At 40.2% G+C, this 26,371-nt stretch overlaps 1 non-coding gene and 1 pseudogene across 1 annotated transcript; one reads left to right on the top strand and one right to left on the bottom strand.

Moving 5' to 3' along the window:
- Nucleotides 1–8,860: 8,860 nt before the first annotated feature.
- LOC100395738 (heat shock protein beta-1-like) overlaps nt 8,861–26,371 on the bottom strand; it is a 136,480-nt pseudogene continuing 118,969 nt past the window's right edge.
- On the top strand, nt 24,543–24,605 carry LOC118148351 (U7 small nuclear RNA). Its single transcript, XR_004735131.1, has one exon. It is a non-coding gene; the product is annotated as a U7 small nuclear RNA (small nuclear RNA).

Here is a 26,371-nt window from a genome sequence, read left to right as displayed (position 1 = left end):
ACCAACAGCCAATATCATACTGAATGGACAAAAACTGGAAGCATTCCCTTTGAATTCTGGCACTAGACAAGGATATCCTCTCTCCCCACTCCTATTCAATATAGTACTGGAAGTTCTAGCCAGAGCAATCAGGCAAGAAAAAGAAATAAAGGGTATTCAAATAGGAAAGGAGGAAGCCAAATTGTCTTTATTTGCAGATGACATGATAGTATATCTAGAAGACCCCATCATCTCAGCTCAAAAACTCCTGAAACTGATAAGCAACTTCAGCAAAGTCTCAGGATATAAAATCAATGTGCAAAAATCACAAGCATTCCTATACACCAATAACTGTCTTAAAGAGAGCCAAATCAAGAACGAACTGCCATTCACAATTGCTACAAAAACAATAAAATACCTAGGAATACAACTTACAGAGAACATAAGGGACCTCTTCAAGGAAAACTACAAACCACTGCTCAAGGAAATAAGAGAGGACACAAACAGATGGAGAAACATTTCATATTCATGGTTAGGAAGAATCAATATCATGAAAATGGCTATACTGCCCAAAGTAATTTACAGAATCAATGCTATCCCCAACAAGCTACCATTGACTTTCTTCACAGAACTGGAAAAAACCACCATGAACTTCATATGGAACCAAAAGAGAGCCCACATAGCCAAGTCAATTCTACGTAAAAAGAACACAGCAGGGGGCATCACACTACCGGACTTCAAACTATACTACAAGGCTACAATAATCAAAACAGCATGGTACTGGTACCAAAACAGAGATATAGACCAATGGAACAGAACAGAGGCATTGGAGACAACACAACATATCTACAACCATACAATCTTTGATAAACCTGACAAAAACAAGCAATGGGGAAAGGATTCCCTGTTTAATAAATGGTGTTGGGAAAACTGGCTAGCCATGTGCAGAAAGCAGAAACTGGACCCCTTCCTGATACCTTACACTAAAATTAACTCCAGATGGATTAAAGACTTAAACATAAGACCTGGCACCATAAAAACCCTAGAAGAAAATCTAGGCAAAACCATTCAGGAGTAGGCAAGGACTTCATGACCAAAACACAAAAAGCATTGGCAACAAAAGCCAAAATAAACAAATGGGACCTAATGAAACTCCACAGCTTCTGCACGTCAAAAGAAACAGTCACTAGAGTGAATCAGCAACCAACAGAATGGGAAAAAATTTTTGCAGTTTACCCATCTGACAAAGGGCTGATATCCAGAATTTACAAAGAACTCAAACAGATTTACAGGAAAAAAACAAACAAGCCCATTCAAAAATGGGCAAAGGATATGAACAGACACTTTACAAAAGAAGACATACAAGAGGCCAACAAACATATGAACAAATGCTCATCATCACTGGTCATTAGAGAGATGCAAATCAAAACCACATTAAGATACCATCTCACGCCAGTTAGAATGGCGATCATTAAAAAATCTGGAGACAACAGATGCTGGAGAGGATGTGGAGAAAAAGGAACACTTCTACACTGCTGGTGGGAGTGTAAATTAGTTCAACCATTGTGGAAGACAGTGTGGTAATTTCTCAAGGCCTTAGAAACAGAAATTCCATTTGACCCAGCAATCCCATTACTGGGTATATATCCAAAGGACTATAAATCGTTCTACTATAAGGACATATGCACATGAATGTTCATTGCAGCACTGTTTACAATAGCAAAGACCTGGAACCAACCCAAATGCCCATTGATGATAGACTGGACTGGGAAAATGTGGCACATATACACTATGGAATACAATGCAGCAATCAAAAACAATGAGTTCGTGTCCTTTGTAAGGACATGGATGAAACTGGAGAACATCATTCTCAGCAAACTGACACAAGAACAGAAAATGAAATACCACATATTCTCACTCATAGGCGGGTGAGGAAAAATGAGAACACATGGACACAGGGAAGGGAGTACTACACATCGGGGTCTATTGGGGGGAATGGGGAGGGACAGTGGGGGTGGGGAGCTGGGGAGGGATAGCGTGGGGAGAAATGCCAAATGTGGGTGAGGGGCAGGAAGGCAGCAAAACACACTGCCATGTGTGTACCTATGCAACTATTTTGTATGTTCTGCACATGTACCCCAAAACCTAAAATGCAATAAAAAAGAAAAAGAAAAAAAAAAAAAGAAATACAGAAAAGGCAAGAAATATCCTAGCAGAAAGAATAGGGTAAATAAAGTCACAGAAACATGACAACTTAGAGACATTGAGTTGGGCCTGGGTTGTGGGGCAACTGGAACTATGGAAGAATCCTCTACAAATGAATAAAGACTGGTTATCAATAACCTATTAAGAACAGAGCGTCAGGCTGCAGACACCATTCTAACTGGCATGCTGACTAGAAATGAGAACAGCAAGCCCCCTTTTTGTTTATTCTAACCTATCTTCGCCCAAGCTGACATCACCATTCACCTCCTCTTCTACACTATCCAGGAGGCATCAAATGTAATTGAACATTCACAGCAAGTTCTATGTTTGCAGTGAATGGAGTCATTCATTCTGGCTACAGGATCTTCATTACAATTGCATGAAGCTTTCACTGTGGGCCATATTATGAGAGTACACTCGGTGCTGGCACAAGGAGAACTGCCTGGTAGAGCCAACTGCAAATGTCATGTCCAGCTTTTACGCACAAAGGAAATGAGAGCTTTTAAAAAAAAGTCCAACGCCCATTATCATTGTGATTCATCTTCTTCCCATCAGCACCAGGATGTCTCAGATTACATTGTCTGGCTCTCGGGAAAGAGAACTAGGACAAGGCTGAAGGGAAGGGTTGCCACTGGGGAGTCAGGGCCTCTCCTCTGAGGCTCCAGCTGCAGATAGCCATGCTTCCCACTGACAGTCGAGCCAAGGTCTTCCTGAATGATGGCTGAAAAAGCCTTTATAAAACAGAATGTGAACCCTGAAGCCTACTGCTCCTGGTGGGAGTCAAAGAAGGGAACAGTAGGAGCTGCCTGTAATTTTCTTTGTCTGTGGAAGCAGAGCAAGGGAAAGAAGTGTCACAAACATAAGGGAAAGGAAATGAGAGATCTTTATGCTGAGCCCCTAAATTCATTGGAGGCTGAAAACCACAAAAGCAAGTTCACATAAAACATCACTTGGCATTTCACCTGGTATGTTCGACAACTTTGGGTGCAAGGAGTTTTAAATTATAGCTGTCTCATCTGTAGACAGGGAGACATGATCTTGTCTGAAAACTTGGGACTAAACTATAGGGCCCTGGGTGCCTACATCCTTGAGGTTCTAATTAGAGAAGCACTTTATTATAGAGATTTGACTTTAGAAAATGGACGGACCTGGTAAAACAGTGTCTGCAAGGCCATTGTCTTTGCATTTGATGCTGGAGCTTGATGTCTGCTGGGCAGGCAGTCTGGAAGAAATGGTTGGATGTAAATAAAATAGAACAACGATAAGCTCAAACCACATCAGTTTCTCACTGTCTCCTGTAAGAGAAGATGGACTCTTCTTCACAGAGGTAAATACGCACCTGGACCAGGAGTCAGAGATGCTGAAGGAGGATGCAGGGGAAGGCATAGCAATTGCAGGTGCAGCTGCTGCCTTCAACACCAATGAGGTGAGCGGGCAGATGAGCAGCAAGGTGTTTAAGCCACAAAAGCACCTGGTGGCCGTGCCTCAATATTCTGAGCATAAAAACAATATGAGGGGCTGGGCACGGTGGCTCACACCTGCAATCTTAGCACTTTGAGAAGCCAAGGCAGGCAGACTGCCTGAGCTCAGGAGTTCAAGACTGGCCTGGACAACATGGTAAAACCCCATCTCTACTAAAATGAAAAAGAAATTAGCTGGGCGTGGCAGAATGTGCCTGTAGTCCTGGCTACTCAGGAGGCCTAAAGCAGGAGAATTGCTTGAACCCTGGAGGCAGAGGTTTCAGTGAGCTGAGACTGCACCATTAAACTCCAGCCTGGGCAACAGAGCGAGATTCTGTCTCAATCAATCAATCAAACAAACAAACAATTTGGTTGCTGTTAGAGTTGTATCCCCAAAGCTTGCACAAAAATGTATCTTGTGGCACAGCTTAACTAAAAAGAGAAGGGGGTTCTAGGAAACGCAACACAGCCCTGTCAGTTCAACATGTCACAATGCTATCACATGCCTTCAGAATTAACTCATGACTTTAAATGAAAGGTAGATGGCGTACAGATGTTGTATTAGTTTCCAAGGGCTGCTATAACAAAATACCAAAAACCAGGTAGCCTAAAATGAATGAAATTTATTCTCTTATAGTATTAGAGGCTAAAAATCCAAAATCAAAGCATCAGCAAGGGCAAGCGTCCTCCAATGGCCTTTCAGAGCCCAGGGAAGAGTCCTTCCTTGCCTTTTCAAGTTTCTGGTGGTTGCCAGCAATCCTTGGCATTCCATGACTTGTGGCAGCATGGGCCCATTCTCTGTCACTCTCTTTATTTGATTTCTTCCCTGTGACCCTGTGTGTCTTCCCCTCTTCTTATAAGGGCACAAGTCATACTAGATTTAGAGCCCACACTAATTCTGTATGACCTCATCTTAATATAATTAATTACCTTTCCAAAGACTGTATTTTAAAGTAAGTCATATTCTGAGTTTGTGTAGGGTCACGAAGTTTGTCGAGGGTCAGAATTCAATCCAGTACAAGTGTTATAAGGGAAAATCTAGAACAGAAAATGAACAAAAATCTCAGAACAGTGGGTTCAAGCAAAGAATATGGGCACTTATAAAAGGAGTGGCTTTGTTCCAAATAATTAATGTGTTCAGGAGTGTGGTTATAATATCAGTTAGACCCTAAATTTGTTGACATTTGGTACAAAAATATCTACAAGACTCAAAGGCATGCATTTACTATTTTCTCATTCATTTCATTTATTTTCTCATGGAGCATACCATATTATTATTCAAAAGAGAAAATCTAGGCTCAGCGAGATTAATATACCCAAACTATGCCATCAGAAAATCTGCCGGGCATGGTGTTTCACACTGGTAATCCCAGTACTTTGGGAAGCTGAGTCAGGTGGATCACATGAGCTCAGGAGTGCGAGACCAGCCTGGTCAACATGGTGAATCTCTACCAAAAAATACAAAAATTAGCCAGACATGTTGATGTGCACCTGTAATACCAACTACTCCGCAGGTGGAGGCATGAGAATCACTTGAACTCTGGAGGTGGTGGTTTCAGTGAGCCAAGATCATTCTACTGCACTCCAGCCTGGGCAATCCTGTCTCAAGGGAGAAAAAAAAGGAGTAGTGGAGCAAGAAATTGAACTCAGGAGTGTTAGATTCCATAGGGCATGTTCTTTTATTACCCTTAGCATGTAACGATAAATAACACTCGCTAAAATGAATGTTAGCAAACTTCTTCGGGCCATCTCTTACTTATCCTTCAATGCTCATATTAACCATTAAGCTTCTCTGAAGACTCCCCTAATTGCCCAGGACAAAGTGAATTCCTCTGACCTCCCACACTGAGATTACAATTCCACTATTGACCCCCTTTCATTGTATGATGTTATCTATTTGTACATCTGTTTCCTGTCTTGTGTGTAGCTACCATATCTTGCCACTGCAGCAGCCCCAGTACCCAGCCCAGTGCCTTGAACAAAATAGGAACTCAAATGTTAATTGATTAAAGTCCTTCAAAGAAGATACTTCATTTTATAAAAATTTCTGGAGATGTTATGTCTGTATCTTCCCCCTATATGCTGTTCTCAGACTTTAGAGATTCCAAACTCTTCTTTTATACCAAATAAAATACTTCTTCAATGCAAATTCTTATTTTCTCTTTTCTGAGGATATATACAACTGGTTTTGAAAATTTCCAAAATTTTTTTTTTTTTTTTTTTTTGAGACGGAGTTTCGCTCTTGTTACCCAGGCTGGAGTGCAATGGCGCGATTTCGGCTCACCGCAACCTCCGCCTCCTGGGTCCAGGCAATTCTCCTGCCTCAGCCTCCCAAGCAGCTGGGATTTCCTGGTTAAATAACTCAATTGATAGTCTCATTTTATGCTTTCTCTCTTTTTTTGAGACAAGGTTTTGCTCTGTCACCCAGGCTGGAGTGCAATGGTGTGCTCTCAGCTCACTGTAACCTCTGCCTCCCAGGCTCAAGTGATTCTTCTTGAGCAGACTCTCCTTCGCGAGTAGCTGGAACTATAGGCTCTCACCACCACGCTCAACTAATTTTTGTATTTGTAGTAGACATGGGTTTCACCATGTTGGCAGGCTGGTCTCAGACTCCTGACCTCAAGTGATCCACGTGCCTCAGCCTCCCAAAGTGCTGGGATTATAGGCTTGAGCCACCGTACCTGGCAATTTTATGCTATTCTTAAAAACCCTGTTGCCTATGCTAATGAACAGACTTAAATGTTTCTCATTTTATTTTTGTTTTTAGGTCATTTAATAAGGTAAAAATCCACATTAACCCTAGTCATGCTTTCTATTCTAGTTTTTCCCACGCATCTTCTCCATTTCCTTCTACCTTGTCTATAACTCTAGGAACCAGCATCTGCCTTCATTAGACTTTCTCAGTAACTCCCCAAGGAAACAGATCACCATAAAAACTACACCAAAGAGGAAAAACAGTCAAGGCAAGAGTAATTTGAGATCACCACCTGATTTGGGGCTCACTTACTCCCACGGGACGTTCAACAGCTAAATTTTATTCCTATTTTTCTAATAGCCTTTCATGTGCTCAGTCCTGTGTTATCCACGATAGAGCCTACAAAATCACAAAAGGCAAATGTACTCGAGTTGCATGGCCAGCTCTTGTTTCCTTAAATGTTTTAATCCATGCCCAGGGATGTCCTAGATTCTGGTTATTCAAAATGCAGTCCACAGACCAGCAGCAGGAGCACCTAGGAGCCTGTTCAAAATGCAGAATATCTGGCCCATCCTCAGACTTACTGCTGCAGAATCCACATTATGACAAGTCTTATGGTTAATTCACATGTGCATTAATTTTTGAGATGCTCATCTCCGGATAATTGGAAACAGCTGTGAGACAGAGGCAATAGCCGTCAATTGGCATCAAAAGACCTAGGTTGGCTCTGCTATGTTTCTACTTGTATGACCTTTGGAAAATCACTTTGCATTTCTGACCCTCAATTCCCTCAACTGTGTATGAAAAGTGTAAAGTGATCCAAGAGTCCCTCGCATCACATTCTTAAGTCCTACCCTATAATTACTGAATCAGAATTTCTCAGAGGTTTACGTTTTTAAGAAGCTTCCCAGGTGATTCTCAGGCACATTTTCATTCAAATCTCTATAGTCAATAAACATAAGGAAAAGTCTTTTCTATGTCAACATCAGTGCTAGTGATGTGTGCATAAGTTCCAGTAATACCAAAAAGAGGGGCAGTAATTGGAATAATCTCTAAGTAACTTGACATCTGTACTATGTTTTTGCTTCTCTCTTTAACCTCCATCATAGATGAAGAAGTTATAGCCTTTCCTTAAACTGAATCACAACAAGAGGATTGCTTTATAGAAGAACTACCAAGACTGGCAATCATTCTAAACTATTCATCCAAGACAAAGGAGCATGGTGCCTAGTGGGTTATTGTACTATCAATGGCTATTCATTGCTCTTCTGATTTGTCTAAGAATACCAAAAAAGGTTTCCAAGGAGATGTGGCTTTCCACTTCTCCTTCACAAGATGTTCCTACACCTGGCAGTTAAATGAAATGCTGAAAACCAAATGCTTTCTTCTTACTGCTGTGCAAGCTTTCTAGATCAAAGAAATCTCTTCAGCAGTCCTATAAAGTTAAGTTAGGGAGTGAAATGTTGGAATTCAACATTTAGTGAGCCTCTCCTCTATGCTGGGCACTGTTCTAGTTATTCTACTGCTACTGATTCAGAAAGTTTCCACTGCAGTTCTAGCAGGCAAAGTTTATTTGCTGCATTTTCCAGATGATGATGAGAATTACTGTTGGACACATTACTGTTTTATGCATCGGTTTTATTCTGAGGTCCATTTCACTCATTAGATTCTCAAAAAAATAAACCCAAACCCTAAAGACTAATACTCTAAGAGTACCTAAGTTACAATTCACTTACCATAGAATCTTATGTATTATTCTCAACCTTACAGTGTCATGCAACTTAATTCATGAAATATTGTTTAGTGTTTGTTTTGCTGTTTGGGCTATTGATATGTAGGGTGAGGGGAGACTGTACATCACTAAACCATAATAGCCTGGGAAGACTGTCTAGCATTCTTCACAGGCTATTCATAACAAGGTGAGTACAAATAAATGTGAGATGGAATAAAAAACATGCTTCTAGGAAAGAGCCTGGGGAGTTTCCAAAGAAGGAAGCACTGGTATCTGGCTGCGGGGACAGGCAAGGTACAGGAAAGGATCTCACTGCGCTGAGATGGAAAGTTGAGCATTGCAGGAAAAAGCTCAGATAAGCCAAGATAAGTAGGGAGGCTGGGAAGTTCAGGGTCTATTCAAACAAAGAGTTAGGCCCTATTTGGTTGGTTTTGGTTGGCTGTGGCCAAAGAAATATGCAGGAGAAATCTGCAAAGGGGAGATGATATTATGCAGAGCCTTGAATGTGAAGCCAAGAAGCATGTCATAGATTCAGAAGGTTTGGGAACTAAAGAGCATTTAGTTAGAGCTGTACTTTAAACTCACTCTGGCAGCACCATGCAGGGTGCTTGGATGAGAAAGAGTCTGTGGACAGGGAAGAAGGCAATATTCAAATCAAAGGCGACTGCACCCCTGGACTTTTTTTTGGAGGGGGTGGTGCTTCAAACTTTATTTGAGAAAAACAGATAAAGGTATCAAAAGAACACACAGGTGGGGGGGGGCATGGCCAGTGGCAGTGGCACAGGTGGGCATCCGGGCTAAGGCTTTTACTTGGCTGCAGACTGGTCGGATTTTGCAGCTTCTGGGCCCCCAAGCTGGGCCCGCGACTTGAAGGTGACGGGGATGGTGATCTCCTTGGACTGCGTGGCTGACTTGGGCATGGGGGCCTCCACGGTCAGTGTGCCCTCAGGGGACAGGGAGGAGGAGACCTGAGTGGGGTCCACACCAGGGGGCAGTGTGTATTTCCGGGTGAAGCAGCTGGAGATGAATCCGTGCTAATCCTGCCGCTTCTCGTGCTTGCCAGTGATCTCCACCACGCCATCCTTGGTCTTGACCGTCAGCTTCTCGGGGGCAAAGTGGTTGACGTCCAGGGACACGCGCCAGTGGTCCGCAGTGTGCCGGATCTCTGAGACCCCACTGTTGAGCTGCCGGCTGAGCTTGAGGCTGTAGGCAGGCACGGCCACCGGGGGCCCTCCACCGCGGCGGGGGGCAGGGGGCGCACGTAGCCCGGCCAGCTGCTGGTGCCGAACCACTGCTAGCACTCCTCGGGCAGCCGGGGCATCCCGAAGGCCTGGTCGAAGAGACAGCTGTGCGGGTACCAGTCGCGGAAGGGGTCCCAGCTGCGGCTCCGCAGGAGCAAGAAGGGGACGCGGCGCTCGTCATGCTGGCTGGCTCTGCTTGGGACGTCTGCTCAGAAAGTACCTTTTTGGCAGCATCTAGGGGTGGGAGCCTGTGACTCCTGAAGCCCAAGTGGGCATGTGTTACAGTGCTCTCTTTTAGTCTTGCCATCCATGTGCAGCTTAAGTGTTAGCCAGCTCAGTGCCCTCCTGGTACCCAGGTCCTTGCCCGGGTGTCCAGAAAGAATCAGGTCACACATGGACTTAAAGAACGAATATGGGGATTTCACTGAGTGGTGGAGGGGGCTCTGCAGTTGCCATGAGAAATGACCCTGAAGCAGAACATATGCACCTTGCCAGGACACTGAGCAATAGCAGGAAGGAGGGAAGCACTTACATCAACAAGAGGGAATGCAGAGAGGCAGCCACCTAATGTCACCCCAAACTGCATTTATACTCCAGCTTGGTTCCATTTCCTTAACCTCTTTTTTTTTTTTTTTTTTGAGACGGAGTTTCTCTCGTTACCCAGGCTGCAGTGCAATGGCGTGATCTTGGCTCACTGCAACCTCTGCCTCCTGGGTTCAAGCAATTCTCCTGCCTCAGCCTCCCGAGTTCCTTAACTTCTTTAAATCTGTAAACTTATTTGTAACACAAGAAGGATAATCTTATAGGGCTGTTTTGAGATGTGATTGAGCAAACTTGTAAAATGCCTCCTTTAGAGTGCTCCTGATACCTTGGCTTCCTCCTCCTCCTAAGTCCTACTCTACAAAGCATGGTGCATGGACCAGCAGTGGCATCATGACCCAGAAACATGTTCAAAATGTAGATTCCCAGGCCCCATCCCAGACCCACTGAATCTGAATCTGCATTTGGATATTAACCCCCCAAATTTCTGCGCATTAAAATTTGAAAAGTATTGCCCTATGTAATTCTTCTAGAATGCTCCCCAGGTCTTCCTGTCTTCTCCCTGACTTCTAGCCTTAATACCTTTCCTTACCCTTCTTCTCACCCTCAAGAAAAGAAAGAGAAAAAGTGAAGGGAAAATATACAGTAGAGCCCAGAAGAATGCCTTAAGAGTATAACATAGAAAAACTAATTTTTTTCTTTCAGTAAAATTGTCAGAAGAAGGCATTTTTAAATAGTTCTAAAATGTGAGTTACAGAAATGTTTGAAGAAAAATGACTTCCAAAGATACATTTAGTTAGCAGTTTCTCTGCTATGTTTGTTGGGGGGTTGGGGATATCTCATTATTTTATCTGCACACCTGCAGTCAAGTTTTTAAAATGATGGATAATAGGAAAATGCAGTGCTGTAGTGACAGTAGTAATCCAATTTTATAAGGCAACAATCAGGACCTGTGGCTGGGAAAGAAGCACCTTTGATTTTGTGGATTAAAGATCAAACTCGGTTCTGAATGCCTTTGCATTTGGCCACCATTCAAACCAAAGCTTTTAGGCTCTTGACATTATGAAGCAACAACATAGTCAAGGATCAAAGGATGGAGAATTCTCTGCATGTCGGGGTTAGCTTGGCCTCTGCCAACATAGGTATTCTCTGCATAACATCAGCAAACACAGAGAAACTGCTAAGCTGGTGGGCTGGCGGCTCAAGGCAGCAAAAACAGACATTCTAATTCCAAGCACAGAAAGGACAGCAAGATGATCTCTAAGGCCTATGCCTGTGAAGGGGCATTCATAATAAGGAAACAAGAGCCACAAAACAAACAGCCCTGGATCAACACCTCAAAAGTATATCCAACATAGATCTAGGTCTACTCACAACAGTCCTCAAAATACTTTTCAAAATCTTTCTAGGAATATCCTACTGAATCTACTAACCCTGATGAAAATCAGCAACTGACAGAATATCCCGATTTTATTTCAGTATAAATATGTGAGAAATGTGTAGATAAAAAGTATATGCAGTTGACTGAGTAGTATAAGTAGTGTAATTTTAGATTACTAGTGATAGCACCACTGTAATAGAGAATAAATAATAAGAATAGTGACAGTCTTAACAACTTCCCAGTGATACAGATAGGAGCCAAGGAAATACTGGGTAGAAGAGGGCTGTGCACCATTAAAGGCCCTACCCTCAACCCTGGAAACCACTACACTAAATGGGAACAGGATTCTTGTTTTCATACCCAAATGTTGCCTTTTGGCCTGTCAGGCCCCCTTTCCTTCACCCATATAAACCCCAAACTCTAGGCTCTACAAGCAGATGAGCAGACAAACAGAAAAGCATAAGAGCAGGAGAGAAGGAGAGAAGAGAAGAAGCATCTGAATGTCAGGTGGAGTTCAGCTGAGGACGGTCCAAAATAAAAGAACTAGGTAGTGAGCTGCTGGTCCAGAGAACCCACAGTACAGCAGGCAGGGGCTGATACAGCTCTGTGACCTCTCCTTTAGGGAGAAAAAGAAGACTGAAGCATAGATCTAAAGTTCCAGCTTTTCAGGGGCTACCCAAGGGACTGGTTTCTATCTAGCCTACCTTGGGGTACTTATGGGACCCAACATAGTCTAGATGCCACTGAGGACAAGAAAGAGTGGGAAAGCATGTTTTAGTTCCAAAGAACACATGATACAGCAGACAGGTAACAGAGGAAGCCAGAAAGTATGAGCTTCTGAAAAAAAAAAAGAAGAAGAAGAAAGAAGAATGACACAGCAGCAGCAATAACCAGCTGATCTCTCTAATTGGGAATGTACATGCACAAGTCCAGAGAAGACAAAAATGCAAAAAAAGATTTAAGAGGGTTCCAAAATCTCTAACCAGGCTGATTGGTGAAGATTTCTTCCTTTTATGAAGCCAGTCCATAAAGACTGGGAGAGGTTGCTATTTTTCAAATGTGGGATACTCACACAAAGTTACAAAACCAATGAATAAACAAGGTGAAAAGTCCCAATTAAAGGAAAAAAAGAAATCTCCAGACACCAACCCTAAAGAAATGGAGATACATAAATTACGTGACAGGAATTTCAAAATACTCTTATTACAATGTTCAATAAGATTTTTTTTAAACAACGACAAAATGATAATTTCAACAAAAATATAATTTTTTTTGAGACAGAGTCTTGTTCTGTCCCCCAGGTCGGAGTGCAATGGCACCATCTCAGCTCACTACAACCTCTGCCTCCTGGGTTCAAGCGATTCTCCTGCCTCAGTCTTCTGAATAGCTGGGATTACAGGCACACAGCATGACACTCAGCTAATTTTTGTATTTTTAGTAGAGATGGGGTTTCCCCATGTTAGTTAGGCTTGTCTTGAACTCCTGACTTCATAATTAGCCTGCCTCAGCCTCCCAAAGTGCTGGGATTACAGATGTGAGCCACTGCGCCTGAAACTTTTTTTTTTTAAAGAAGCAAATAGAAATTTTGGAGAAGAATGCAGTTACTGAAATGAAAAATTTACCAGAAGAGTTCAACAGCGGTCTTGGTCAAGTCCAAGAAAAAAATTAATAAATTAAAATATAGGTGATTTTAAATTATTTAGTCAGAGAAGAAAAAAAGAGGAAAGAAAGACAAAATTAAAGAAAGCCTAAGGGACTTCTGGTATCCTTCACACAGACTAACAAACACATTGTGGGGGTTCTAGAAGGAGAAGAGAGAGAGATAAAGGAGCAGAAAACTTATGTAAAGAAATAATGGTTGGGAATATCCTGAATCTGGGGAAGGAAATGGACATCCAAGTTTTAAAATCTCAATAAATTCCAAATAAGATGAATCCAAAGAAGTTAATACTGAGATACATTATAATCCAAATTGTACAACTTCAAAAACAAAAGGAGAATTTAAAAAACAGCAAGAGAAAAACACCTTATCACATACAAAGAAACTCCATGAGTCTATCAGATGATTTCTCAGCAAAAACACAGGCCAGAAGGAAATAGGATTATATATTCAAAGTGCTAAAAGAAAAAAAAACTGACAATAAAGTACACTATGTCCAGCAAAACTGTCCTTCAAAAATAGAGAGATAAAGACTTTCCCAGATAAGTGAAAGTTGTGGAAATTCATCACCACTAGACTTGCCTAATAAACACTAAAGGGAATCTTTCAAATTTAAATGAAAAGATGCTAAACAACAACACAAATGCATATGAAAATATAAAGCATGCTGGTAAAGGCCAAAACATAAACAAATATTGAATTTTGTAATACTGTAATAGTGGTGCATAAATGACTTTTGATTCTGGTAGAAGTTATAAGACAAAAGTATAAAAAATAAACTATATTAAAAAACATGCTAGTCACAATATAAAAATAATTTGTAATATCAATATCATAAGGTTAGGGGAAGGAGTGAAGGGCAGAGTTTTTGTTTATGATTAAACTTAATTTGTATCAGCTTTAATTAGACTGTTATAACTATAAGATGTTTTATGTAAACTCTATGGTAACCACACAGAAAATATCTATAAAAAGGCAGAACAGAAAATGAAAATGAAAAATGTTATTACAAAAATATCAACAAAACACAAAAAAAGATTGCAAGAGAGGAAAAGAAAGACAAAAGAGCTATCAGACACATACAAAATGATAAAATGCACAGTGTGTCTTTCCTTATCATTAATTACTTCACATGTAAATGAACCAAATTCCCCAATCAGAAAACAAGGCGGCTTGATGAATAAAAACCAAACAGGATCCAATTATATGCTGTCTACAAAAGACTCACTTTAAAGACAAATAGGCCAAAAGTAAAAGGATTTTTAAAAGATTTTTTAAAAAAGATATTTCATGCAAATTGTAACCAAAAGAGAACAGAGTTGGCCATGTTTATCCAGGCAAAATATACTGTAAGTCAAAAACTGTCATGAGAGACAAAGAAAGACTTTATATAATGACAAAGTGTCAATTTACCAGGAAAATAAAAGAATTACAAATAGATAATTCAGCCAACATTACTGCACCTAAAATATGAAGCAAATAATGACAGAATTGAAAGGCAAAATATGCGACAACACAATAATAGTAGGAGATGACAATACCCCACTTTAAATAATGAATAGAACATCAAAACAGAAGATCAATAAAGAAACACAGGACTTGAACAACACCAAGTTACAAATTGACCAGACGTGTATATACAGAACATTTCTTCCACGGCAGCAGAATACACATCCTTCTCAAGCACACACAGAACATTCCCCAAGATAGAGCACACATTAGGTCAAGAAAGAAGTATTAACAAATGTAAGAACACTGAAAACATACCAAGTTTATTTTCCAACCACAATGTAATAAAGCTAGAAATCAATAGCAGAAGTAAAACTGGAAAATTCACAAATATATGGAAGTTAAACAGCACACTATTTTTTTTTTTTTTTGAGAAGGAGTTTTTGCTCTCGTTACCCAGGCAGGAGTGCAATGGCGCGATCTCCACTCACCGCAACCTCCGCCTCCTGGGTTCAGGCAATTCTCCTGCCTCAGCCTCCTGAGTAGCTGGGATTACAGGCACGCGCCACCATGCCCAGCTAATTTTTTGTATTTTCAGTAGAGATGGGGTTTCACCATGTTGACCAGGATGGTCTCGATATCTTGACCTCGTGATCCACCCGCCTTGCCCTCCCAAAGAACAGCACGCTATTGAACAACCCATGGGTGGAAGAATGAAGTCAAAAGGGAAATTAGGAAATATCTTTAAACAAATGTAAAAGGAAACATAGCATTCCCAAAACTTATGAGACGCGGCAAAAGCAAGACTAAGAGGGAAGTTTATAATAAATGCCTACACTAGAAATGAAGAAATATTTAGAATGAACAACCTAATTCTAGACCTCAAGGAACTAATAAAGAAAAATAAACTAAGCACAAAGTTACCACATAAAAGGAAACAATAGAGATTAGAGCAGAAATAAACAGAAAAATAATTTTTAAAAAATCAATGAAACTAAGAATTTTTGAAAAGACTGATAAACCTTAGCTAGACGAACTAAAAAAAAACAAAAAGAGATGACACAAATAAATAAAATTGGAAACACAAAAGGGAACATAACAACTGAGACCACAGACAACATCATTACGAACTATTACAAACTACAGTCCAACAAATTGGAAACCTGGAAGACATGGATAAATTCCTGGACACACACAACTTACCAAGATTGAATCATGAAGAAACAGAAAACCTCAGCAAACCAATAATGAATAATGAGATTGAAGCCATAATAAAAAGTTGCTCATCAAGGAAAAGCCCAAGATCTGATGACTTTACTGTTGAATTCTCCCAAACACTTAAAGAAGAACTAATACTAATTCTACTCACAGTCTTCAAAAACATTAAGGAGAAGGAACACTTTCAAATTCAATTTATGAGGTTTGCATTACTCAGAGAAAGACATTACAAGAAAATAAAACTACAGGCCATCAACAAAATACCAGCAAACAGAATTCAACAGCACATTAAAAGCATCATATGCCATGACCAACTGGGATTTATTCCAAGGATTCAAGGATGATTCAAGTTACACAAATCAATAAATGTGATACATCATAGCAACAGAATGAAGGACAAAAACCATATAATCATCAATAGACTCAGAAAAAGCATTGATATAATTCCACATTCCTTCATGATTAAAACTCTCAACAATTTAGGTATAGAAGGAATATACTTCAACATAAGAAAGACCATATAGACAAACTGTCAGGTAACATCATATTCAATGGTGAAAAACTGAAAGTTTCCCCTCTAAGATTAGGAACACAGCAAGGATGGCTGCTCTTGCCACTTTTTAACATAGAATAATTTGGCTAGTACTGGAAGTACTGGCTGGAGCACTTAGGCAAAAGAAATAAATAAAAGGCAACCAAATACAAAAGGAAGAAGTAAAATTATCTCTGTTCATAAATGACATGATCTTACATGTAGAAAATGCTAAGGATTCCACAAAAAACAATTAAATAAATTAATTCAGTAAGATTGCAAGATTCAAAATCAACATATACAAATCAGCTGTGTTACTATACACTAACAATGTCCAACTGGAAAAGGAAATTAAGAAAATAATACTGTTTATAAAAGCATCAAAAAGAATAAAATATTTAGAAAAAAGCTTAACAAAGGAAAGAAAAAAACCTATATATTGAAAACTAGAAAACACTGCTGAAAGAACTTAAAAAAGATACAAGTAATTGGAAGACATCCCATGTTCATGGGTTAAAGGACAATACTGTTAAAATGCCCATACTACTCAAAGCTATCTACAGATTCAGTGCAATCTGTATCAAAAACCCACTGGCATCTTTTACAAAAATAGAAACAATAATCCTAAAATTTATATGAAACCACAAAGAATCCTGAAGAGCCAAAACAACCTTGAGAAAAAAAAAATAGCGAAAGGCCTCATACTTCCTTGATTTCAAAGCATTTTGCAAATTACAGAAATTTAAATGGTATACTACTAGCACAAAGACAAGTATATAGACCAATGCAACAGAATAGAGCACAGAAATAAACCCACACTCATACGGTCAACTGATCTTCAGTAAGAACACAAAGACTACACCATGCAGAAAGGATAACTTCCTCAACCGATGGTGTCAGGAAAACTGGATATCCACAAGCAAAAATAAACTGCACCTGTATCTTATGACATACACAAAACGAACTCAAAAATGGTATAAAGACTTAACGTAAGACCTGCAACTATTAAACCTCTAAAAGAAAACACAGAGGGGAAGATTTATGACATTAGTCTTGGCAATGGTTTCTCACATGTGACACCAGGAACACAGGCAACAAAAGCAAAATTTGACAAGTGAGACCACATCAAATTTGACCACATCAATTTACAAAGCTTCCGTGAAGCAAAAGAAACAATCAATAAAGTGAAAAGGCAGCTTATGGAAGGGGAGAAAGTATTTGCAAACCATGTATCTAACAAAGGGTTAATATCCCAAATATATAAGGAACACCAGCAACTCAATAGCAAAAACCAATCCTTTTAAAAACTAAGCAAAAGAGTTGAATGGACATTTCTCTAAAGAAGACATACAAAGCCAACAGGAATATGAAAAGGTGCTCAGCATTCCCAGTCATCAAAGAAATATAAAACTACAATATATATCACCTCACACTTATAAAATGTAAATTTTAAAAAAGAATATAGGCCAAGGTGGGCAGATCACCTGAGGTCAGTAGTTCGAGACCAGCCTGGCCAATGTGGTGAAACCTCATCTCTACCAAAAATACAAAAACTCAGCCAGGTGTGGTGGCACATGTCTGTAGTTCCAGCTACTCAGAAGGCTGAGGCAGTAGAATCGCTTAGAACCTGGGAAGCAGAGGTTTCAGTGAGCTGAGATCATGTCACTGCACACTCCAGCCGGGGTGACAGAGCAAGACTGCCTCAAAGAAAAAAAAAAAGAATGTAAGGGTAAACCAAGATGTGGAAAAAGTGGAACCCTTGTGCACTCTAAGGAATGTAAAATGGTGGAAGCCACTATGATGAAAATCTAAAAATAGAATTATTGTATGATCCAGCTTTCTGAGTATTTATCCAAAAGAACTGAAATCAGGATCTCAAAGAGACATCTGCAGTTCGGTGTTCACTGCAACACTGTTCACAATAGCCAAGTTGTACAACAACCTAAATGTTCATCAGTGAATAAATGGACAAAAAAGTGACATATACATATAATTAAATTTTATTTGGCCTTAAGAAAGGAAATCTTGTCATATACTACAACCTGGATGAAGCTTCAGGACAGTGTGCTAAGCAAAATAAGCCAATCACAGGACAAATACCACATCATTCCACTTACATGAGGAATCTAACTCATCAAAGCAGAAAATAAAATGGTGGCTGTCAAGAGCTGGGGTGGGCCGGGCACGGTGGCAGCACTTTGGGAGGCCGAGGCGGGTGGATCACGAGGTCAAGAGATCGAGACCATCCTGGTCAACAAGGTGAAACCCCGTCTCTACTAAAAATACAAAAATTAGCTGGGCATGATGGTGCGCGCCTGCAGTCCCAGCTACTCAGGAGGCTGAGGCAGGAGAATTGCTTGAACCCAGGAGGCGGAGGTTGCGGTGAGCTGAGATCGCACCATTGCACTCCAGCCTGGGTAAAGAGCGAAACTCCGTCTCAAAAAAAAACAGCTGGAATGACAAGAAATGGGGAGCTGCTTTTCAAGAAGCATAAAGTTTCAATCATGCAAAATGAAAAAGTTCTAGAGGTCTGCTGAATATTATGCTTATAATTAACAATATTGTCATGTATGCTTAAATATTTGCTCAAGACAGATCTCGTGTTATGTATTTTGTATCACAATTAAGAGAAAGTAGTAGGTATGTTCGAATTGAAAATAAGAACCAAATAAGTGGAAAGATTCACAGTAGTATAAATTTTGCTTCTAGACCTATGGCCAGTCACAGTTCAAAACTGCTTTTGGTTTTGTTTTTCAAAGTACATTCCATAATTTTTCATAGAAACTCCTCTATTACCCTTTGGAAATTTCTCTTTAAATGTGTACAAACTCTGTCATTAAATACAGCATTTGTTTCTTAAGTTTAAATATTTTATTTGGTACTTGTCCATACCCCTGGGATTTGTGTGTGTGTGCTTTTCATTCCTTATACCATTAATATTTTTAAAAAATGGCTCTGAGACTTTCCTTAAACTTTATTATGTGCTTGAGGCCAGGAGTTCGAGTCCAGCCTGGACAACATGGCAAAACCCTATCTCCACTAAAAATACAAAAGTTAGCCCAGCATGGTGGCTTATGCCTGTAATCCCAGCTATTCAGGAGGCTGAGGCAGGAAGATCACTTGAACCCAGGAGGCAGAGGTCAGTGAGCCAAGATTGTGTCACCGCACTCCAGCCTGGACAACAGAGTGAGACCCTGTCTAAAACAACAACAACAACAAAACACACTTCATTATGAAATAACCAATGCAGCCAGCAAGATAGTTACCTCATCAGATTTTCTTTCTTGGTTATACTTTTCACTTTGTTATGTAGGCCTTGCCTTTCAAATGCCGGGAATTATATTCAATTTACTTCTTCTATCTACATGAAACTATATGAATTTAAATTTAAATTAATTAGAATTATATAAAATCTAAATTTCAGTATCCTAGTCATATTAGCCACATCTAAAGTACTTAATAGCCACATGTGGCTAGATTACTGTACTGGACAGGACAGATACAGAACATTTTTATCACTGCAGAAAGTTCTACTAGAGGTCCTGTTCTAGAGATCCTGCCCTTACCCTCCAAAATGTCTACTCCTTGTTAGCATATTAGCAGAACACTGCCTCTAAAGAAATCTTACATGTCTCATCTGAAAAGTGAGGATTACGCTTTTATGACTCAGGAAAGAGGACTGACCCACCTTTCCTTTGAGGTTCCTTACCAGTATGATAGCTTCATTTCTATGAATCCACTAAAACTTGACCCTTGGGGTCAGGAAGATAACTCCATTATAATAATGTTCCTCTGGAAAAAAAAAATCAAATTTGAATGACATCATCTCAATTCACAGCTTCTTTGCCAAGAATATAACCTACTTAAGCATAGGAACTGCATTCTAGCTCTACAAATTCCTTATTTGGTCCAATATGGCAGGTGGTACTTAAACCATATCAGTTTTTTCACACCCCAGCAGGCCTTGAAATCACTGTGATAAGAGAATCAGCCTCTCTAAGAAGGGTCACAGCATGCCTATAAGAAGACATCTGGGAAGCAGAACATTTATTTTAAAATGCAAACTACGTAGTCTTGTAAGCAATTAATTGGGAAACATAAGTTGTATTTGAACTAAAACGGAACCTTTGATTACACTTAATGTCAGCTGGATGATTAATGTATAAAGTGTTTGTTGTTTACTAAACAAAGGATTTGTCTTTTTTTTACCATCTGAAAAATTTTGTCTAAAACACTTATTTTCAGAGATGTGATCATTTCTTTGGCACTTACTGGACTGTTAAATGGAATTCATGCTGTCCTTCCACGTTTCCCAGCCTACTCAGGAAGTATGAAAATGGGAACTGATGAGCAAGGCCTGGACATGTTTCCACATCTACTGTGTTCATGTTTGTTAATGTAAGTCAGCCCTGCACAGAGATCTACCACCTGGACCAAGATAAATGGCAAGCAGTATACTTTGCTGCTTGGGCAACTTTCCTTCCATGTCTAAAACAGAATAAGTTTCCTGAGTTGGAATATGATTCATTTTTTTATCACAAACCTTGTTGAGATCAATGTATTATATCAGAAACCATGTAAAATACACAGATGCATTTAAATGACAATAATTCCCAATGCAAAATATAACAGGAAAGATTATCAAACCACTCTCACACTACCATTAAATTCCCCCCCCCCCCTTTTTTTTTGAGATGGAGTCTCACTCTGTTTCTCTCTTGCCAGTCTGGAGTGCAGTGGCACAATCTCGGCTCATTGAGACCTCTGCCTCCTGGGTTCAAGCGATTCTTCTGCCTCAGCCTTCCAAGTAGCTGGGATTACAGGTGCTCGCGACCACACCCAGCTGATTTTTGTATTTTTAGTAGAGACTGGGTTTTACCAAGTTGGCCAGGATGGTCTTGATCTCTTGACCTCATGATCCACCTGCCTTGGCTTCCCAAAGTGCTAGGATTATAGGCATGAGCCACTACACCTAGACTACCCTTCAAGTCTTAATCTTGGCTGTAGGTTTTCCTCAGGAGGGAAAATGAATTGGTGGGGGAAGTGAGTGATTCTCTCCATCCTTTCACTAAATTTCCTCATCTTTAATTGTGCCAATTCAACTTCATTGTGTTATTCTTGTCCTTTTGCCTCATGAGAAACCAGAAGTTTGTAAGTACATAGAGGAAGCAGTGGTTTTTTTTCCCCTGGGGCTCATCAGTCTCCAGAAAATAAAAAGCAAAATTATACAAATACCTGCATTTTTTTTCTTGGGAGAAGGTTAATAGCTTTCATTAGGTTTTGAAAGAAGTCCATGATCCAGAGAAGACTAAAAAGTCTCCATTTTGATAGATTTGGAATAGAATCCTCTCATGGATGAAATTACTGCCTCTACCACTAGTGGGGCAGTGAGTGGGTACAAGACAGTAGCCAGAGTTCTGTAAGAAAGACAGAACCTGTGTGCTGAAGTCAAGAGCCCTTCTCTCATCCCAGCTTTTAATAGTTGAGATGTGACCAACAACACTGGTGATAGACTTTGTCTGGTGATTCTGTGATTTATAATGAGAAATAAGTATTTGGTCTTTATTCTCATTTCTGGCACACAGCTCCTAAAATCCTCATAATTTCCTAAGTGATAAGAGCTATGAAATTATCTTTGGTTATAATATTTGGTTCTTTGTCTGGGCTTCCTAAAATAGCTCTAGAGTATCTCCTGTTCTTCATACCAAGTCCCTTTCAACCACATTCAAGTTTATATTAATGAGGTGATTTTTCAAAAGCCCCTAGAAAATCACTGGATGGGGGCTAGATGCCAGAGGAATTCATCATGTGATTAGAAGTTTGGAACTTAACCCCCAACCTCTAAGGGGCGAGAAGCTGAAGCCTAAAGTGATCATCAGTGGTCAGTAATTTCATCAATCATGCCTATAGAATGAAACACCCATGAAAACTCAAAAGCACAGGGTTTAGAGAGCTCCTGGGTTGGTGGTTAAGGAGAATGACATGTCTAGAGTGAGCACGGAAGTTCCATGTCCCTTCCTCCATGCCTTGCCCTTTGCATCTCTTCCATTTAGTGGTTCTTGAGTTAAGTGGTAAATGTAAAGAAATGTTTTCCTGAGTTTTGTGGACCATTCTAGCAAATCATCAAATCCAAGGAGTACATCACAGGAACCTCTGATTTATAGCAAGTCAGTAGGAAACACAGGCAAGAGCCTGGACCTCTCAGTGGCCTGAAGTAGAAGCACTCTTATGGGACTGATCCCTTAACCTGTGGGATTTGATGCTATCTCCAAGTAGACCATGTCAGAATTGAGTTAAATTGTAGGATACACAGTTGGTGTCCACAGAGAATTGGAGAATTACCTGGTATGGAAAACCCACACATCTGGTGTCAGAAGTAAAGCATTGAGGGTAGGAGTAGAGGAAAAAAACAGTTTTCCTTTAGTTGGTGGCGAGAAGGAAATCGTTTTCTCTTACAGCCCCGAGATTGGCTGGTGACATGCCAGAGCTCTGACTGCAATAACATCCACCAGTATTTGTTGATACACATACTTCCATTTAATCTTAATAATCCTTCAAAGTGGTATGATGACCCCATTAAAAGATGAGAAAACCAAGGCGCAAACTGGCTAATTCATTCAAGATGACAAAGTTACAACATTGCAGAACCAAAATTAGAGCCCAGGTCACTCTGATTCAAAAAGATTGTTCATTAATACTGCCCAGCTAAGAATATCTGTCCAGATTCTAGGAATGGACCTTTAATTCTATCACTCCACCTAAATCTGAAAAGGTAGCACATCTCATGATTCCTCCAGCAGGGCCAAGCAAGGCTAATTTTAGCAGTCTAATGAGGAAGGATTAAGGTACTTCCTGTTAGACAGTCAACACAAGTGGCTCTCATTAGCAACAATAAAATCCCAGCTTGTTCCTTCGGCAAAAGTAGCAGCCTCCGCTTTCTTTTGTAATTCTCAGCTGGGTTGCCCCTTTAAGAAGCTTAGCCCACATAGTCACAGTCACAGATCCTCTAAATCAAAATCTTTTTTAAAAACACCCAGGAGCGATCCCTAACTACCAAGGAGTAAGACATCCTTTCAGGAAAGAACATTGAAGAGGTTTATCTGAATGCCAGCAAGTTTCACCTAGTCAAGAGAAATCCATCTATAAAAGTGATTTTATACAATTTGTGCATTTTATTCAATTCAACCTTTATTTACAGTTGCTCTATGTAGGAATTGTGCAGAACGCAGCAGCAGAAGTTAAGATGTACAGAATGAGATGTTCTCCACCGGAGGTTCACACTTCATTGGTAGAGACAGATACACACCCAGTATGTATAGCCCAGCAGACAGTTTTAACTTAGAAAACTGATTTCCAACCAAAGTGCAAGATGAGAAAGAGAGAGGGAGATAGGGATTCTAATGGTCGGTCAGGGTAGAGACATCTGAGAAGAGCTTGTAGAGAATGTGGGCTCAGTGGATAAATAAAGCAAGTAAGATGTGGATGAATACTGTGACATGGTAAAAAGCCCCATAAAACTACATACCTCAACTATACCTTGGCTTTCTGTTGAAACTGCTCTCTGTGACCCTAATGTGACAGGCAAGTAGTCCAAACCCATGCCATCTTGGCCCCTGCGACTTGTAATAAGTAATTAATATCTGTAATTTCCACCACTACCCAAACAATATGTAAACTAACACTTATCTTGACTTCAGTAAACCACTTAAGTAACAATTGGAGTGACAAAAGTCCCCTGGCCCTTGGAATGTCCAGAGCCCCTCACCCTCATCTCTGCCCAGGAGGTGATTTATAGAATCCACTGGCCCTCAGAATGTCTGAAGCCCCTCATTCCCACCCCTGCCCCTCACCCTCACCCCCGAGGTGGTTTACAGGCATAAAAGGTCTTGACACCCTCCTTTCAGGGCCACAGGTTGGAGAGACACGAGTCCTCCATTGCTGCCAGCCATAAAGACCCTGCAATTTGGCATACTTTTGTCTTGGTGTTGACTTTCTATGCTCACTCCAGTACAACAACACTAGCATCCCAAAAGCATAGAAGCACAGGTTGTGCATGTATCTGGAAAAACAACAATGTCTGGGAAGGCCAGAGAGTAGAGTGACAGCCCCATCCTGTAGAACCTTGCCATTCAATGTGAGGTCAAAGACAGAGCATCCTCGGAAACACCTGGAAACTCTGACATGCAAAAAGCCCAGGCTCCACCCTGGACCAAATGCATTAGAATCTGCATTTTTACAAGATCCCCAGGTGATTCTTATGCACATGAAGGTATGAGAAACATTACTGCAGACAATGGGGAGCCATTGGAGGTCCCCGGGAGAGAGGAGTATTCTACTGTTAGATGTGCCTGGGAAATGCAACTTTAGGAAGCAGAGTAGAGGGCACATGGAATGACCAGACGAATGAACAGTTATTCGACCAACCAAGATCTTTTAAAAATTTGAATGTTAAGTGTTACAGCTCTTTTAGAATTGTTCTTGCAGGTTTTCTGATTTGCACTAGAAAAACCATATAAAGTGAAAATAGAAAATAATGTGAATACTCATCTATTGGAATAATGATTAATAAATGATATCCCTGTACTCATAGCTCCATCATATTTGACTGTAAGGTAATTAGGATATTAATTTTTAAATGCAATTTATTCATTGGATGGGAGGAAAAGGAAGTAAAATCAGGTTGTGGCCAAAAATAACATATTTTTCACTTTAGTTCACTATCTGGAATCTATGTAACCATGCTGTTTGATTTTAGACTGTTCAAATTTTTTAATACTCTCTGAAATCTGATGGTCAAGGACCCTGTAATCCAAGATAAGATTGATCAGGCCCAGCGCCTTAATTCCAGAATACTCTCTAGCAACTCATACACCCTCCCCCATTCCCTAAACACCCATTTTGAGATAGCCAGGGTAATTTTCTTCATTTCCTGCCCAGACAACTGTGGAATGTTGTAATTTATTGTTAGGCAGCTGCAGCAATCCTCCTTAGAAAAGGATACATCTTGTCAAGGATACGGTTATTCTCAATTTTTGAGTTTATTTTTTAAACAGTGATGTACCCACCAGATGTAGAAATAGTAAAGCCTGAGAAACCTCAAAGGGAGGCTGGATCTAACGCATGCATCTGTCCTTAGAGGTCAGTGTTACAAATACCCTCACCAGGTCGCCTGTAATCTCACTGCTTCAGCAAACAGTCCAACACACTCCTGTTAGAAAATCCTCTAGACTCCTGAAAATAACTCCTTCCTAGCCAAGTAAACCTTAACCCTCTTATACAAGCTCATGAGAAAATGCAGCACACCTGGAAGGTGAAGAGTAGCTGATTTTCATCCTCAATTACCTCCTCCCTCCACATCCACAAAAACAGCACTGCTGTCTTCTGATCTTTACTACATAACTGGGGAGAGGAGAGCAAAAAGAGATTAAAATCTCTCCACACTGTGTGAGTGCATGTGACTCTGTGTGTGTGTGTGTGTGTGTGTGTGTGTGTGAGAGAGAGAGAGAGAGAGACAGCGAGACAGAGACAGAGAGAGAGAGAGAGGGAGACAGAGAGAGTGTGTGTGTGTGTGTCTATGTGGGAGGGAGACAGAGACAACCATGTAAAAATTGAAAATTACCCCAGATGACAAGAAAATAGAGGAGACAGAAGACTCCAGGGAGCAGCAATGATTAGAGTGAGTAGGTGTGTCCTGTGAAGGCTAAGAAGTTAGACTATTTAGATTACTTGGGAAATGCAGGATATTAGATTAAAGAAGGTCAGTTATACCATGTCCTATAATTTAGAGATTGCAAATTACAAACAAGACAAATGAAGGAAGCTTTTCTACTTTTAATGTGGCTTCTTCTGCTTTCATAATAACCTCTCATTTTGTACAATTTTAATTTTTTAAGGCACCTTAGCGTTGGCAAAATAGATTCACAGGCAATTAAAGTCCCTGTAGTTTCTTTTGTGAAATTGGTGTTTAATAGCTATTTTGGGAGTTTCTCCCAATAAAAATCCCATTTTTCCCCATTTCTATTTCAGAATTTCCAATAATCATTAAATTTTGTTTGACAAGTTCAAGTAAAGCTATTTTATCACTTCATAAAATTAGTCACAAAACTCTTCCAAGGTAGAGAAGAGAAAGAGTCTTTGTCCATCAGCACAGCCTGGAGATCTACAGAAACTAGGCAACGAAGGTCAACTGGTCTCAGTCAACAAACCTCTCTCTAAGTACTTTGCATGGCCAATACCTATCATGCGCCTTGCTAGGCAGAGACTACAAGAGCACAAATAA

This window comes from Callithrix jacchus, chromosome 1 (assembly GCF_049354715.1).
Source record: "Callithrix jacchus isolate 240 chromosome 1, calJac240_pri, whole genome shotgun sequence".
NCBI classification, from domain to species: Eukaryota; Metazoa; Chordata; class Mammalia; order Primates; family Cebidae; genus Callithrix; species Callithrix jacchus.
This window is presented reverse-complemented; position numbering and strand designations above follow the sequence as displayed.